The 8,766-nt window shown below is 38.7% G+C and overlaps 1 protein-coding gene across 4 annotated transcripts in view; it reads left to right on the top strand.

Moving 5' to 3' along the window:
* Positions 1-8,766, top strand: part of DCLK1 (doublecortin like kinase 1) — a 248,269-nt gene that overhangs the window by 69,315 nt on the left and 170,188 nt on the right. The gene's annotated exons all lie outside the window — the stretch shown is intronic.

The following is an 8,766-nucleotide window of genomic DNA, read 5'->3' as shown; positions in this document are numbered from 1 at the left end:
AGAGAGAGAGAACTAAGCTCTACAGAGACAGTTTTTGGGGGTAAGAACTGAACCAAAACCCCCAAAACCCCTTTTGAAACACCTCCTAGAGAGGAGGGGTGGTGGAATCCCACTTGAGGGGAGTCTTGGAATGCAGCAGTACCGGAGAGAGGAGCTGAGAAGCTCAAGATGTCCTGGAAGCTGGACCGGGACGGCCAGACGGAATGCGGAGGGGGTGACCTTGCTCCCCCACTGCTGTTGCCAAGCTGGCAGCCTGAGACAGAGCACAGGAGCTCTGGTAGAACTCTTGAGGCAAAGACATTCAACTGAAAGCTGCCCGAGACATTCTGACTCAGAGGTAAACCCCTGAGGAAAGGGACCGTCATGAAGACCCCTGCACTTTGTGATATGACGTGGTGAAGCGAGCCTGTCCCTGCTTCGCAGTCCACGGGGGAGAGAGAGACCTTCAATTGGAGTTGAAGAGCCGAGAGGGGTGAGAGGAGACCCCTTGTGTGTAATGGAAAGAAATCCAGCTACAACAATCCAGTTACAGCTGCTGCATGGAAGAAGAGAGACACTGCTGCTCTGAGAATGGAAAGGATCTTTTCCTTCTTCCTTTCTGGAAGGAGAAGAGATTTGATCCAATGTAAATATTGCTTTATCATAGGAAAGATAATTAGGATTGTATATATAATGTATTATAATATTTATTTGTGTAGTGATTGTAATATAATTCCTTTTTCCCCCATATTGAGTCTTGTGTTGTGTCTGGAAAAACCCCTCTCACACTGGGGTGAGTTGTGGGAGGGGGCTTGGACTCGGGAATTGGATTTTGGGGGTCTCAAACTACCACAGTACACTAATTGAATAATAAAAATTCAGCAAAGAATTTATTAGATAACAAAGTCTGGATGTAGCTATATAAATTTTCTGTGTGTTTGCTGAAATTAAGTCTGTTCCTAAAGAAAACAGCAAGAGAGATGGAAGTTTTCCTTCCCTGAGCTACCTGCTGTGCCTCATTTGAAAGGCCTGTTCCACTGACTGACAGTGTTTGAAGAGGTACTTCCGCTGGAAGTCTCTGGTATGGTTTATTTATTTATTTTTATTTTGTGATGTTTGGAGGTAGGAGAGAACACTTGTAAGTTAATATTCTATGAACAAATGAAAAACTCAGTTTCTGGGATTTTATGCCTTGGAATTATTGTTTTATGAGAGCCAGATATTATTTATATATATTATATCTGTATCCTACTGGTTCCCTCTAGGCTAGAGACTCCCAGGGGTTAATACACAAGAAACTTGAGATGCTGAACAGTGTACAATGGTGTCAGTCCTACATGAATTACAAACAGGGACCATTTCCCTTATGTTCCAGCAGGCAAAGGGAGGTACAGAGGTAGAAGAGAATAAAGAAAGGGGTGATGCATTTCACCTAGCACTAACTTTCTGTAGTTCAGTGTCTAGTCTAAGCTAATTGTTTAGAGATAAGTAAATATTTCCACAGGGCAATTCAGTTCCTCTTGAAATAATCTGATACGACTGATACAATGAATTACCCTTTTAGGTTTGCTGTCCTCCATTAAATATTCTCTGTCTTCAACAAGCTGAAACTTTTCTTGGCATGTGATATACTTGCTTTTAAAGTCACAGGGTAGTCTTTTAACTTCTAATTCTTTCATTCTGCCAGAACAAACCTGATGGACCCCTTGCCCTGCAAACACCCCCTGCCCGACCCTCTCCTGTAAGATCATATAAGTAGAGAAAATATTAAGCAAAAACTCAAAGACCCTGAGCAGTTTACCTGTTATGCCAGTACTTTCTCTGTCTTCCTGATGCTACAAAGAAAAATTTAATAATTGTCATCAAACCAAGCTTATGCATTAGTTGCCTACAAAATAGTATTTGACATGAACAAGGACTTTGAGAGTCCACTGAGTCTGCAGACTGTTACCTGATTGTACCATCGCCTTTCCTTTACAAGTCTTGGAAACTGCACAGCTGATGTATCAAACTGCTTGAATAATTAATCTGCCCCACCTGTATGAAGCAATGCAGTTACTTGCTTAGAAGACATCGTATAGCAACTTCCCCAACACTGGCATCTTTCTGAAAAGGTTTCATCCATGCTGTATACACAATCAAGATGGCAGATTGTGGGTTTCCTAAACTGCTGCCTTGCTTGTGACAGAAGACCATTTGGAGGCCAATACAAGGGCACTAGGAGATCACTTCTTAAAACTTGTCAGCTCCATATTAATAATTGCATGGAGAGCTCTGGGTTGAAAGGTCTGGAGGCTTGCTCTGAAGCTGCTGCATCCCTTGAGGTAAAGCTTGCAGCCATGCTGGAGGCCAGGAAAGATAAAAGGAAGCTCATACAGAATCAGTTTAATTCTACATCTTTATCACAGATCAGACACTAATCAGAGATCACTAATCAGTGATCTGAAAATATTTAAAAAAAAGAGGAAAAATATGCTGGAGAATTAATAATTGTGACAATTATGCATATTATTTTGACTGATAGGGAGATAAGAGGAGTGTTTGGAACACAGTAGGAAATAAATAGCGAATCAAACTACAAAAATAATTTCAAGACGATATTTCTAAGATAGGGCATTTAGTAAAGGGGGAGGAATGGAGAGCTGCTTCCAATGAGCATCCTTGCAGATTAAGGCAAGGGGCTCTGCTGGTCATTTGGGATATCTAGGGTCATCTAAGCCCTAAGAAAGATGATGAGCTGGAAGCAAGCTTCAAGCATTATGTACTTAACCTTTTTTCCTCTGCTTCTTGAGTGATTTGTGGGAGAATGAACAATGTTGGTTTGGAAGGAAGTTGCCATTTTGATGTTAATCAGTCACTGGTAACAACTAAGCAAGTCTTACAGTTAGGCTTGTCATAAATTCCCCCAAAACTCTAGGAGTGCAAGGTGGTACTTACAAAGACATGAAGGCATAAGAAATTGTCTTTGAGAGTCATATTGGTAAGACAATTCTTATTAGAATCATGACATCTAAACTATAGGGTTACAGAAAGAATCCCCAGCAGCAGTAAGTGAAAGAACATGGATATGTATTTCTGTGAACCCTTGTGGCATCCACCTGCTACTGATGGTATCATGAGTTAATTTCTCCTAAGGTCAAATTTGCTTCTTCATTGTCCCCCTTGCTCTGCCTGTGGGTCTAAGGGATGTGTTTGAAGGAAGGGCATGAGTGACTCTGCTCCTGAATTTAATGCTAAATCTCCTTAAACAGAGGCATTTTTAAGAAGGCTATGTTTTCTTATATTTTCATGAAAAAGGTGTCTTCAAGCAAAGATGACCTTGAACGCTTTTGAAAATTCTTCTCTTTCATGCTAATGTGGGATTTTGCATTCGTTATTCAAAACTTAGGGCATGTTTGATATATTAGAGAAAATTAAAAATATTATATATTACAAAGGTTTTACATCAGTCAGAGGAATGGCTTTTGACTTATTTGCCAGTGTGGTATGGGGCCCCTGGTGGTCTAGTGGTTAGGGTGCAGCACTCTCACCGCTGCAACCCGGGTTCGATTCCCAGCCCCCCGGGCAGATGGAGCTCGTCAGCCTTGTAAGGCAATCCATCTAAGAGAAGGTCACTCTAAACAAACCTACGTCCTGAGACCCTCACTGCCACTGTCCAAGCTTGCTCGGCCCCGGCAGATGAACCTCAGGATTAAAGGGTGGGCTCAGTTCAGCGCACGCTGTGTCTCACCTAAAAAATCCACTGCGCAGGCTTGAAGGATTAATGACCTTTCCCAAATCTTCGCTCGCGAAGACTGGCCATTATTATATATTATGTTTTGAACAGTCATCTGAACTCTACTTTTCTATTAGTGACTATTGTACTGTTTCTATAACTGGATGAGAAAAACCATGAACCTGACAGATAATATCTTTTTAAAATGTTTTTATTCTCTATGCACAAATCCTAAAGTCATTTCTTTCAGCAGCTCTTTTTCAGTCACTTGCGTCTGTACATCTTGCACTGCAATCGGCAATACTGAAATGTTTAAGTGAAGACTGTGGCTCTGTCTTGCATGAATGAGAATTGTAAAAGCCATTATTGTATGGTTTGTCTCCCTTCCACATGTCAGAGTGCTGAATAACTAGCTATAACCAGGGCTTTGCTAATTCTCTGCTAAATCTAACCTTCTTCTACCAAAAAAAACCCACCCTGAACCCCTACAAGTGCAAAAGTGGTAGAAGCTACTTTACTGGAAGGAACTTTCTTGTTTTGCAAGGGTAAAACATCTATTGATTGAATTACTTACCAGCAGTGCCTGTAATACTGTAGAGATTTGTGAGTGGTGTAGTTGTTTAATGATGAGAACAATTCTAAAGCTGTTGGCTGACACGTCTTCTGTCCTTATTACATTTTGAGTAGTTTAGTTTCCAAGGCAACTGCTAATGTCAGCATACAGATGTGCTTAAAGCTATGGGAAGACATTTTCCAATAATATCCTTAATATAGTAAAAAAACATAAAGGGCTAACTTCTGTTTTTCTTTCTAACATCTGCAGAGAATTCAAGATTTCCTGTGAGCCAGTAGTGTGTCACTTTAATGCAGAGATTGACCAAAGGGAAGCGATTGGAATGAGTATCAAAGTGAGGCATGGTATTTACTTAGGTAAACAGTGTACTTCTGATTGGATCTCTTTACTAGGAGGTTAGAAAATGAGTAACGAAGAGATCATGACCATTATTCTTAAGACATTGTTGTAGTGAGGTTTTGTCTTGGTATTATCTTGCTGTTGGAAAGAGAAGACTGGATTGTAGTAGAGCAGCACATTGTGAACACAGTACATAGTGCCCTGCCCTGGAAGGTTCACTGCTTGCTGATGGTGCTTTTGCTGGGCCTATATTTTTCAGTCAAGTAGGTCGCTTTCTGAGCTAACTAGGACTGCTTTCTTGAGGGAATAGAATAAGGCAAATAGCATCCTAAAACTGTTGAGCTGATGAACCGTTGCCATAATGGCTTTAGTTCAAACCTGCAATGAAGTACAAAATAAGTACTATTTCCAGTGCCTTGTGAACCAATAGGAGGACTGTCTCTGTAACAGAGCACAGTGATTGTCTATTAAAGAAAAAATGAGGGGAAATTATCCATGGGTGCAGAAATTAAAAGACCAGAGGGATTTATTGTGGTCACCTACCCCAATCTGCCATGTAAAGCAGAACGAAGGGGCTTACTCTTCTTATTTTGTCTTCCAGTGTTGTAGCTGTATTTGAATAACATCCATTTTTTCATAAACACTCATTTTTAAAAAGTTCCCAGTGATTGAAAAATCCACCATAAACCTTGGTAGTTACTATAAGTGGTTTAATATTTTCCCGTGTTGAGACATATGGTGCACATTTTGATCTGAATTTATCCAACTCCAACTTTCAGTAATTTGTCTTGATTTGTCAGCTGGACAGAAATTCCTACTGGCCAGCAGCACACTGAGCATAGAAGAGGAGGGAGAGTACTCCTCATACTATTGACAAAGTTTGCTGATCTCATCTACCTCTGTGCTCAGGCCAAAGGGGATGAACAACTGGCAACTATTCAGTTATTGAGCATAGTGAGCAGTAGTCACGTGTACAGAATCTCAGGGATTGTTCTGGTATATATGTTGCATTGTACCAAATATATATTTGAGAAAACCTATTACTAAATGGATGTTCCTCAAGGAAAACATTTCTCAGTTAACTACAGATATGAATAAACGAAATTGGATACTTGCTTTCACCTAGAAGAGCAATGCTGCCTTCTGAGCAGTTCAAGTTCTACAAGAATTCCTGCAGATTAGGAATGATTAGACTTGCTATCTTTGCTTCTGTCATGAACATACATAGGAAGATGGTTTTTAAATCTTTTTGTATCAGTTTGTTATCATGTTTGCTAATGGAATATAAAGTGTATTTCACAAGGTTGAGAAATATTAGGAAATATGTATGTTTTTCGTGCTGGGTGAAGGGTAAATTAAAACCTAATTCCTAACCTTGGAAGAATTGTATATCCGTAATGATTCAGTCCTAAAAGAAATCCCAAAAGTTTGCATAATTGAAGAGGTAGTGCTCAGAATATTAAGAGCACGTGGAGTTTCACTATGGAGAAGGGTAAAGGAACTTCATGCCTCACCTCTCTTCCAATGCTACTGGTACTGAATACTGTGATAGATTCAAGTTAAAAATTGTAAAGGAAGGTAGAAAAAAAAATTGTCCTAAAGTTATATGTTGAGATTTGAAATGTTTAGAAAGTACTAAACTTCAAGAGAATTTCATTATCATGTTTTGCTTTGCTGTGAAGATTGCATGGTTTTGTAAGTTAACTTCTTGCCTCTGTTCATCCCCTCAACCTGGTGGCTCAGTGTGGTTCTGTAGTGTCACTGAACAATCCTGTTTACATATGTACAAAACTGAAGAGTCAATACTTTTAAAAAACACGTGCTTTTGTGGATTTTCTTTCAAGAAATCTTAGTTTTGCTGCAAATGGGCTGCGGACATTTCTAATTTCAAGGACAATAAAATTACTGTAGAACTGGAGAATTTACATTGTTATTATTTTTGTGGTATTTTTTTCAAGACATTTCCAGTTCATATTCATGAAGCATTTTTCTGCTGTAAATAGAAGTAGCCTTTGAAATGGATCATGACAACTGCTTGCAGACTCAAGCTTCAAGCCTGTAACTATTAATGGGGAATTTTCATTCTGTGGGAGATTCTGATATGTCAGTTTTGTGCTTAATTGGGACAAAATATCAATCTCATTTGTGGAGGGAGCACTTCAAAAACATTGGCACTGTTTTTATTTAAAATATTGATGAAATGCCTATGTTCTCACAAAATGTTTTAATTAAACCAAATCCTCATTTCCCAATGAGAAAAATTCCGATGTTTTTTCATCCTGTTTTACACAAGAACACAAAACACGGAGTTAAAATCCACTTGTTACATTAGGAATTAATTTTTGCATGTATGACAGAATTGGATTTTGGGTACTTAATGAGAGTCTCTTTATGATGCATAAGAAATAAACCATCTGTTTGGCTTGCAAAACTAATATGACCAGATAAGCATTTTGCTATCTGTTTTGCACCTCCATCTTCAGTCCTTTACCAAATTGACTAAGATAACTGGGTCCCTTTGGTTAGGAATCACAAGCTAATATCATGAATTTCCCTGAAAATAAAATACACAAGTGTGTTTTGTCAAGAATTATGTACGTAGTGCTAAGGAAGCAGATCAGCAAAGCCCTGTTTGGAATTGTTGGGTAGGCAGAGGAGTAGAATGCCTACCTTTAGACTTTGGCTCGGCATCTGTACTGAGATTGGAAGTTTATATTGTAGGTGTAGAATCTCTTTGCCATCAAAGCAGGAACCAGAAATACTTGGGTTTGATTAAAATTATGTTTACAGGGCAAGAGTCAGAAACAGTTTTCTGTTTGGTGAAGGGGAGCTGTTCTGGAAGTTTAAAGCAGCTTTAGGGTTGAGTTTTAACTAATCCAATACAAATGAAAATGGACAACTAAGATCTTATAACATGAATCCAAACTATGCTGCCATTCTATTTTGGCACGTAACTTTTGTAGTTAATGCTGTCTAGTAGTGTTGTCCAGTATAACAAAATGTGTGCCAGAAGAGCTTCCTCAAAAACTTCTACCACAGAGCAGTTTCAGTTCCAGGATCATACTATTTCTTCTATTTGAAAAGTTATTCAATTGACAGCAGCCTCTGCTTCTCTTTCTTGAAGCCTTCTCTGAAAATAAAATTTTTTCTTTTTCCTATTTCTATACTTTTTTAGATGTTTCTGGTTACACATTTTACCACATCTACTGGGAAACCCTAATATCACCACATATTAAAACAGCTGCTCCCTGTGCTCTTCTCCAGGCCACAGGAGGAGCAGAATTATGGCACTGAAGCTGAAAATTATCAGTGTTTAGGGACAATCTCCAAGAACACTCTGTCATTAAATGCAGATCAAGCAACTTTATTATAAATTGCAAGCTGCTATTGAGGACTTCCGATGTTCTTTAAACTGCCCTTGCCTGTGTAGTAAAGGAATCATATGGTGACTTCTTTCCTGTGCAGTTATGAAAACTTGATTATTTATTTTTCAGGCTAGATCTTAACAGTTTCATTTTGTGAGCTTAAAAAAAAAAGGAAGGGGGCAAAAAATAGGCTGGACCTATTTTTAGTTAGACTAAGTTGAACAGATCCACTCAGAAGTAAAAATATAACTTTTGATGACAAACTAAGGATTTGCTGGTGTATTATTCTAGGTTTATTTTTTGTTTTGTTGATTTTTTCCCATTAAAAATGCTTATTTGCATGTTGATTTTGCTATGTAATAATACAATCCACCTCTTCCACCTACTTGTATCAGAGGTTGGGCTATTCCTACACTACTTTTGCATTGTTTCACTGAAAGTTTTTTTCCTTCCCACTGTGCTCTTTGATGGGTTAAGCCCTTGCTGAAATTATTTTTCATATATGCATAGTAGTGGTATTTCTTTCTGGATGTTGCTGCTTTTAAATCTTAGAACTGTGTCAAATTACAAGGTTTAGATTTTTGGAGTCTTGGGGAGATGACTGTTGAGCAGTTTTTTAAAGGAGAGCATTGGGACTGATAGTGTAAAGTGCTATACAAGAGAGTATTCCTTCAGACTTATATACCAAGTATATGCTACCATTGATTTATTAATATGTTGCTGTGATTTAGTGCTGTCTTTTGGAAAACCAGACTGTAGCCTTGGGGGGCATCTAAAATCTGCTCAGTTTAGCT

This window comes from Lepidothrix coronata, unplaced genomic scaffold (genome assembly GCF_001604755.1).
Source record: "Lepidothrix coronata isolate B3197 unplaced genomic scaffold, Lepidothrix_coronata-1.0 Scaffold69, whole genome shotgun sequence".
NCBI classification, from domain to species: domain Eukaryota; kingdom Metazoa; phylum Chordata; class Aves; order Passeriformes; family Pipridae; genus Lepidothrix; species Lepidothrix coronata.
The sequence above is the reverse complement of the archived record's forward strand: the minus strand, read 5'-3'. Positions and strand labels throughout refer to the sequence as shown.